At 39.9% G+C, this 7,315-nt stretch overlaps 1 pseudogene; it reads left to right on the top strand.

Annotated features, from left to right (window-relative positions):
* Positions 1 to 2,704: 2,704 nt before the first annotated feature.
* On the top strand, positions 2,705 to 3,936 carry Tdpoz2l9 (TD and POZ domain containing 2 like 9; annotated as a pseudogene).
* Positions 3,937 to 7,315: the final 3,379 nt, after the last annotated feature.

The following is a 7,315-nucleotide window of genomic DNA, read 5'->3' as shown; positions in this document are numbered from 1 at the left end:
AGTTTTCCCAGGTCCCTGTGGTCTCCATCACAACTCAGACAGAGTCAGTGTGGTCATTAGGTCCAGAAAAGGAGAACCTTTTTTCCTGTGGAGTAGTTACTTTGGAAAGATGACTCATCTTGTCCTAGGCAATATGAGACATTTAACTCTCTGGGTATCCTCAGTTTGACAGCAGTGTAGGGTGAGCTCTGGCAGCAGCAAGGAAATGGAGCACTGTTTCTCAGTGGTTATCATACCACAATCTAGGCAGTCTTGTTACTGTGCCTATTTCTTCTCAGAGACCTTGGTGGGTAAGGGTGGGGGAATTGTAACTGTTATATTTTGGGATTTTCTGTCCTAATAACATTAAACATGTGAGGTTACATTTATCAGATTTCTGAAAAGATAATTGAGAGCTAATATCTATTAAGCATATCTAAGTTATACAATCAAGGCAGTGATCTTTAACTTTTCACTGTTGTAAATCTTAAAATCAATATTAAATAATGATTTACCAAGTCAGGATAGAAATTAGAGACTCTAAGATTGTTCTAAGGTGTGGAGGCAGTGTTTTAGTAATGGCCTAAAGCAAATATGGTAGATGGTCATGGGACTGTTATTAACTAAGTTGGCACTGAAGCTACAACCAGTCACTTGACCTGCCTTAGCTAAGATGGTGCTGAAGCAATAGCATAGGTAAACCTTATCTGCCCACAATAAAGATGGCAGTCACGCAGGAGACTGTCCCCAACCAAGATGGTGATGAAGCCACAGCTCTGTCTGAAGGAAAGTCAGATGTTTGTTAGATTTTGTAATAGCAGAAGTGGACGTGTATCAGCAGAAAAAAAACATAAATCGGGAAAAACGTAAAGGGATAAATGGGCACATTTTGTTTGAGAGACAAATGGTTTTTCCTTTCCCCACAGTCATTCATCCTCTGTTGCTAAATGCAGAGCAGCAGGTCAGACCTGTGCATGGAGAAGCTCAGCCCTCATTATCTAGTTTAGAGCTGATGCAGACATTCTAGTGTTTTTATTGTAAAAATAACTATTAATCCTCTGTATTTATTGTCATCGCTGAGGCACTCTGCCTCTACTTGTCAACCTAGGCCTAGATATGGAAGCTTTTATTCTCTTAAAATCTATTCTAGGCCTTGAAAAAATTTACCCTCTGATACTTATAGGTGAATAATTCACTCCTAACTAATTGTTTCTGAGGTCTGGATGAGTGGTTTAAAACCCCTCTCCATTGTAACTGATTCAATCTGTATTCTTTCAGTTTTTCCTGAGCTGCTCTGCCTTGCCTCATACTAACTTTCACCAACTGTTGTACTCTTCTGTCTCCTTTCTTGTTCTCTGAATCATTCTGTCTTTCCCTGTGTCTCCATTTCTCTCTCTTCAACCCATCTCTGAAAAACTCTCCTGGAAAAACTGGGTCCTCTCTTACTTTTCTCTCTGTACTGGTTCCTTTTTCTTCTTTCTTTCTTCCCTTTCTTTCTTTCTTTCTTTCTTTCTTTCTTTCTTTCTTTCTTTCTTTCTTCCTTTCTCTCTCTCTCTCTCTCTCTTTCTCTCTCTCTCTCTCTTTCTTTCTTTCCATCTCAAATGTTGCCCCATTCCAGTTTATCATTGCAGAATTCATTACCCCACACCATAATAAAAAAAAAACAAAAAAACAACAACAACAAAAAACCCAAAAGCAAAAACAAATGAACAAAAAACAAAACAAAACAAAACAACAGCAGGGTCTTTATTTTCTTTTCTAGCTCAGGCACCACCCCCACCCCCATCGCAATGCACCACAGTCAAGAAACATCATTTTGGTGGTGAAGGAGTACCAAAAGTCTTCTGTTCAGAATGCCTGTGGACTTAAGTAACCTAAAAAAAAGTGGAGAATATGCACTTTAATATTGTTTTGGCATAACTTGAAGTGGATTGATGTAGTTCAAATACAGACTCTTTGGGTAGAAAAACACACCTTTAATCTGAGTCTTGATGCAGAAAACACACACCTTTAATCTAGATCTTAAGACTAGAAGACACACCATTAACTGGGCGCCACCTTGGTTGCAGCCTGTGTAAATTTATAGGAGAAGGACGCTTGGAGTTGCTGCTTGCTTGCTCTCATCTTACTAGCAAGCTCATTTCTTCACTGGCATCTGAACATACATCTTCAGGATTCTGGTCGATACTGAAGAAGACCTGAGACTTCAAACCTTGTAGAATAAGTAAGCATTGGCTTTATCCAACTTTATATTACCTTGACCTTTGCCTACAAATTTCTCTCACACATCCACTTTCTATTTATATAGAGTAATTCATTCTTTATGTTCACTAAAGGACCCTGTTAATACAATACAATTGAAATGAGTGTGTATACACATTTCCAAACTCTTCCACAGTTGGATAAAATAGCCAAAATTAGTTACCATTGACCAAAGATTCAATAAATACACACACACACACACACACACACACACACACACACACACACACATACAGACACACAGGTTTAACAGTCACTCTGGGTCTGTCTTATCTTCAGTGGAACAAATATGGAAACCTAGAGAAACCTGTAGAAATACAAGTTTCCAAGAATATAAAAGGGGAAATTTAGCAGAAATTGAAAATAAAATCTAAAGGGTATCTATAATTGTACCCTACAAAATAAAGAGTAACTTCTATTACTTCTTTCAGATCAACTTTAACCTCCAAACTATCTCCAGAAGACATGTCAGGGGACCTGGAAGCCAAGAGCTGTGGCTACACACATATCAGTGTTCAGAAGTTCTGCTATGAGTGGACCATTAGCAACTTTTCATTTTGCATGGATGGAATTCGTGAAAATGTTACAAGCCCAAGGTTCTCATTAAAGGCCAGTGAAGAAATGCAATGGTGTTTGAGGATATTCCCAAATGGTGTTGATGAAGAAAGCAAAGATTACCTGTCTGTTTACCTGGGTTTGCTCAGTTGTCCAAAGAGCCCAGTTTGGGCAAAGGTACAGTTCTGGATCATAAACGCCCAAGGAGAAAAATATCTTCTTACAAAAATGTCAAATGTTTTAAGGTTTCTGCCAAATCAATACTGGGGATACAAAAAGTTCATCCTTCGAGATTTCCTCCTCTCCCATAGGCATCGACTTCTCCCTGAAGACCAGTTCACCTTGTGCTGCAAGGTGAGCATAGTAGAACGCTCCTTTAGCATGCATGGAGATAACATGAGACCTGCAATCAAGGATCCAAGGCAGATGTTGGTCAACGACATAGGATAGCTGTGGGAAAATTCCCTCTTCACAGACTGCAGCCTGGTGGTAGCTGGCCAGGAATTCAGATCTCACAAGGCCATCCTAGCAGCTTGCTCTCCAGTTTTCAGAGCCATGTTTGAACATGAAATGCTGGAGAGCCTAACAAACCGCATTGAGGTCCATGACATTCACCTGCAAGTCTTTAAGGAAATGATGGCCTTCATTTATACAGGGAAGGCACCACACCTCCACAGCCGCTCAATGGCCACAGGTTTGTTGGCAGCTGCTGACAAGTATGACCTGCAGGGCTTGAAGGGCATGTGTGAGGATGCCTTGTGCAGGAACCTCTCTGTGAAGAATGCTGTACCTACTCTCATCCTGGCTGACCTCCACAAAACAGAGCACCTGAAGACTAGGGCCATGGATTTCATTATACTTCATGCTTCTGAAGTCTCTGATACCGTGGGGTGGAAGTCAATGGTGGAGTCACATCCCCACTTGGTGGAGGAAGCATTTTACTCCCTGTCTTCCATACAGTGTCCTGGCTTTGAGCCCTCACTCGAATGCTGAAAGACATTTTAGGAGCTTAACGGCTATGACCTACACCTGTCTTCCAACAGCAGCAACCAGTGTTTTTACAAATGACTTCTGTTTAGACTACAGTATTGCTGGAGCATTTACAGTGAATCTGGGGAAAGGCAGCCCGGTGGCTCAGGATTTAAAACGGCTGTAATATGTCAAAATGGTGTATGGGCAAAGAGCAGCTCTAGGGTCATGGACACTCTACCTGACAATTACCCTGTTGATGTTGTTTGATTCTTGTCTGATGTCTTGGAAACTGGGATTCAACTGGCCTGATGCACAACCCAACCTACTTTCTTTGGAGAAACTTGTCTGCATTGGACTGAGCAGAATAGATGACCTAACTTATGTGTATTAAGTGACATGTAAAGTTTTTCACCTAATTCTAGTGTATTTTCTATCTGCAAATAAAAATTATTTCAACTTTACTGTATGTATCCTGTTATTTGCCACTTGCCTTATTGTTCTAATTAAGACTTCATTTGCTGTACTGAGTAGATTTAAGAGAATGAGAAACCACTACTTGCCTTTGCTTTTGTACAATGATTTTGAGTTTCTCCCAGTTTAAGTTGATGTTGACATGAGCTTCTTCTATATTACCATTATTATATTTAGGCATATCATCTGTGTGGCAATCTCTGGAGAACTTTTATCATCAAGGGGTTGCTTCTTAATGACCTTGTCTCGACCCAGTTTAACGATCCTGTTTTTTGCCTTTTGTTTGTTTGCTTTGTTTTCTTTCAGTTTGTTTATGTGGTCAATTAATTTTATTGATTTTTTTATATTGAAGTACCCCTACTCATCTTGAGAGAAAGCCAACTTGGGATTGTAAATGATACTTTTAATTGTTCTTGGAATATGTTTGCAATTATTTAATGAATATGCCTGCATCAGAATCCATAAGGGAAATTGGTATGTGTTTTCTATAGTGTAACTGTAGTCTCTCATATAATAGATTGGGCAATAATCTTTCTGTTTTTATGTCATGAAATAATTTGAGGAACATAAGCAATGACTCTTCTTAGAATGGCTGGTAGATTGGTTTTTTTTTTTTGTGAAAATTATCTGGTTCTGGACATTTTTTGAGGGGGAAACTGTTTTTTCCTTTCATTCTCTTTCTTTTTTTTATTTTTTTTATTTTTTTTATTTTTTTATTTTTTTATTTTTATTTTTTACAGCCATACCACCCTGAACACGCCCGATCTGCTGATGGGGAAACTTTTTTTTTCTTTTTTCTTTATTAACTTGAGTATTTCTTATTTACATTTCGATTGTTATTCCCTTTCCCGGTTTCCGGGCCAACATCCTCCCTAACCCTTCCCTCTCCCCTTCTATATGGGTGTTCCCGTCCCTATCCTCTCCCCATTGCCGCCCTCCCCCCAACAATCACGTTCACTGGGGGTTCAGTCTTAGCAGGACCAAGGGCTTCTCCTTCCACTGGTGCTCTTACTAGGCTATTCATTGCTAACTATGAGGTTGGAGCCCAGGGTCAGTCCATCTATAGTCTTTGGGTAGTGGCTTAGTTCCTGGAAGCTCTGGTTGGTTGGCATTGTTGTTCATATGGGGTCTTGAGCCCCTTCAAGCTCTTCTAGTCCTTTCTCTTGATTCCTTCAACGGGGGTCCCGTTCTCAGTTCAGTGGTTTGCTGCTGGCATTCACCTATGAATTTGCTGTATTCTGGCTGTGTCTCTCAGGAGAGATCTACATCCAGTTCCTGTCCGCCTGCACTTCTTTGCTTCATCCATCTTGTCTAATTGGGTGGCTGTATATGTATGTGCCACATGTGGGGCAGGGTCTGAATGGGTGTTCCTTCTGCGTCTGTTTTAATCTTTGCCTCCCTATTCTCTCCCAAGGGTATTCTTGTTCCTCTTTTAAAGGAGTGAAGCATTCACATTTTGATCATCCGTCTTGAGTTTCATGTGTTCTGTGGATCTAGGGTAATTCAAGCATTTGGGCTAATAGCCACTTATCAATGAGTGCATACCGTGTGTGTTTTTCTATGGTTAGGTTACCTCACTCAAGATGATATTTTCCAGTTCCATCCATTTGCCTATGAATTTCATAAAGTCATTGTTTTTGATAGCTGAGTAATATTCCATTGTGTAGATGTACCACATTTTCTGTATTTATTCCTCTCTTGAAGGGCATCTGAGTTCTTTCCAGCTTCTGGCTATTATAAATAAGGCTGCTATGAACATAGTGGAGCACGTGTCTTTTTTATATGTTGGGGCATCTTTTGGGTATATGCCCAAGAGAGGTATAGCTGGGTCTTCAGGTATTTCAATGTCCAATTTCTTGAGGAACCTCCAGACTGATTTCCAGAATGGTTGTATCAGTCTGCAATCCCACCAACAATGGAGGAGTGTTCCTCTTTCTCCACATCCTTGCCAGCATTTGCTGTCACCTGAGTTTTTGATCTTAGCCATTCTGACTGGTGTGAGGTGAAATCTCAGGGTTGTTTTGATATGCATTTCCCTTATGACTAAAGATGTTGGACATTTCCTTAGGTGTTTCTCAGCCATTCGGCCTTTGTCAGCTGTGAATTCTTTGTTCAGCTCTGAACCCCCCTTTTTTTGCTTTTTAATTCACATATAATGCTTTTATTTAATAGCCCAATTTACAAAATGTCTAAAATTAATGCAGATCTTTTCAGGACAAAATCAGCCGTAACTGAACCAACTAATTTTTGCTCATTTGAACTGAATTATTAATAAGAGAGAAATATACCATATGTTCCCCAAAGAGCTGGCTACATTTATTTGAAATAAAAGCAGTGTGTTTGGTGGAATAGAAGAGGTTTAAATGCTTCCAGAGAAATGGGTTACTTATATACAGATTTAATAGAGTTTAAATCAAGCGATGTAATTAAGGACACAGCTGCTTCGGAACCCAAAGCTGGCAGCTTTGCCTCCTGACATTCCTCCATCACCTGCCAGCCTGCCATCAGCAATTACTTGTTCTCATGGAATAATACCAGTTCATCTATGAGTCTGCAGTCTGCACTGGAGCGAAAGGAATTTTACAGTGGGTTGAGATTAAACTTGGTCCCATCTATTGAGTTCATCTATTTCAAGTTAAAAATAAAAGCCTTATTAAAGACCTACTATGTGTCAGAAATTCAGCTAGTCTGTAGACAAGTCTCTTTTTCTTCCTTTCATCTTTTTCTTTTTCTGTCCCCCCTTTTCCCTTCCTTCAATCCTCCCTCCCTCCCTCTCCCCATCCATCGTTCTCTCCCTCTCTCTGTCCCTCCCCCTCTACCCTTCCTCTTTCCATTTTTCTTTCTTCCTTCCTTTCTTCCTTTCTTCTCTTTCTTTCTTTCTTTCTTTCTTTCTTTCTTTCATTCTCCTTTCTCTTTTCCTTTTTTCTTTATTAACTTGCGTATTTCTTTCTTTTTTTTTTATTAACTTGAGTATTTCTTATTTATATTTCGAGTGTTATTCCCTTTCCCGGTTTCTGGGCCAACATCCCCCTAACCCCTCCTCCTCCCTTTCTTTATGGGTGTTCCCCTCCCCATC

This window comes from Rattus norvegicus, chromosome 2, assembly GCF_036323735.1.
Source record: "Rattus norvegicus strain BN/NHsdMcwi chromosome 2, GRCr8, whole genome shotgun sequence".
NCBI classification, from domain to species: Eukaryota; Metazoa; Chordata; class Mammalia; order Rodentia; family Muridae; genus Rattus; species Rattus norvegicus.
Note: the sequence above shows the minus strand (reverse complement) of the source record. Positions and strands in the feature narration are given on the sequence as shown.